Source organism: Mercenaria mercenaria, chromosome 3, assembly GCF_021730395.1.
Source record: "Mercenaria mercenaria strain notata chromosome 3, MADL_Memer_1, whole genome shotgun sequence".
NCBI classification, from domain to species: domain Eukaryota; kingdom Metazoa; phylum Mollusca; class Bivalvia; order Venerida; family Veneridae; genus Mercenaria; species Mercenaria mercenaria.
This window is the reverse complement of record NC_069363.1, coordinates 28,884,679-28,886,658: the sequence shown is the minus strand read 5'-3', so window position 1 is coordinate 28,886,658 and position 1,980 is coordinate 28,884,679.

The window sequence follows — 1,980 nt, the reverse complement described above, 5'->3', positions numbered from 1 at the left end:
GTTTTGATTTCTGTAATGTGTACATCAATATTGAATAATGATACAAATCTGAATTACTCTCTTACAACTTTGGAGCATAACAGAAATTGAAGAGGATAGAATTTTATGATGAACAAGAGCTGTCCGTAAGACAGCCAATGCTCGACTATTCGAATTATTGTCTAAGAAGCAGGAATATTACCCTAAATGTTCAAATAAGTATAGAATTTCAATCCAGTATCTGCATTATTTTGGAGATAAAACATCCTGGTTAAAGTTTTACATGCAAGTAACTAAGTCCAAAAGGGGGCATAATTTGGCCAAAATGCATGTCAGAGTTATGGGACTTGATGCTGTCACTTAGATTTATAACCCCGAAGACACCTCGGAAGTTTCAATTCAATATCTGCAATAGTTTTGGAGATAGTAACTTGCATGTAAAACTTTAACCAGGATTTTCTAAGTCAAAAAGGGGCATAATTTGGCCAAAATGCATGTCAGATTTATGGGACTTGATGCTATCACCAAATTATATAACCCCGAAGACACATGTAAAGTTTCAATTCAATATCTGCATTAGTTTTGGAGATAGTAACTTGCACACAAAACTGTAACCAGGATTTTCTAAGTCCAAAAGAGGGCATAATTTGGCTCAAATACATGAGTTATGGGACCTGACCTAGTGAGGTTGGTAATTGACTTAGAAAAAGAAAAAATAAGATGTTCTTTCTCTACCTGAGCTGAAAATAGAAAAAAAGCTGTAAGCAATACCTTGTCATAAACTTAATTATGGATCTTCAGCACACTTGGTCTGTAATAACCTTGTACAGTCCTGTCTCAAATTTATTCAAATGGTTCAGCTTGTTAAGAGTCATGAGAGCTAAAAATAGAAAGAAAAAACTTTAAACTACTTTTCATTAACTGCCTGATAGATCTTAACCAAACTTGGTCTGTAGCATCCTTGTATGTTCTGTCTCATGTTTCTTCAAACTGTTTTGCTTGGCCACTTTCAGGGGCTGTGAGAGCTAAAAATTGAGGAAAATAACGATTTAAATAATTACTTGTCATGAACCAATTGATGGATCTTCACCAAACTCTGATTGCAGCATCTTTGTATGGTCCTCTAGAGCTTTCAGGTTTGTTGAACTAGTTCTGCTTGATCCCTTTTAGGTGTGTGTGTGTGTTCGGGTTTAACATCTTTTCAACAATTTTTCAGTCATATAAACGACAGTGTCTACTTATACCAGTGCCCTTACAGAAGCAAGCCTCTGTGGCGTACATGCTGTGTATTTGCTGTGTATATGCCGTGAACACAGTAGTACGACAGAGGAGTACATTTTACATACACCGCATGCCGCGTACATGCCGTGTACTATTTCGACGAGTACACAGCATGTACGCAGGAGGTCACTAGTACACTTCAAGTACGCAGCACAGACTCTGAAAATTTAAGGAGTACACTGCATGTACGCAGGAGGGACTTGTACAAGAAAATAGTACACTGCATGTACACCGCAGATACTTTGAAATTTGTGCAGTACACTTCATATACGCGGGAAAGACTTGTACAATTTCTTTTGGCATTTATACTTAGTTTTTTTTTTTATAAGTTAAAGTCTGAAGTAAACTTCATATATGCGGGAGGGACTTGTTCATTTTTTTTTGGTGTTTATACTTTGAATTTTTTTAGGTAAAGTCTGAAGTACACTTCATGCAGGAAGGATTTGTACATTTTTTTTTTTTGGAAGCAAGAACTTGATTTCCGAGTAACTTTTATCTTAATAGCATAGAATAGTTCAGATTACCGGTATTCTGAACAATGAAAATTTGCTAAACTATTTGCAATGTTCATTTGTGAAGCTTACATCTTAGTGATTTCTGAGCTGCACCTTGCATGCAGTGTAAAAATATGTTCTTTTTCATTTTGAATTAATCCTGGAGCTTTCTAACTTGGATAATTGAAAAGCCTTATTTGAACTTCATTGCATTACATTTTGTAAT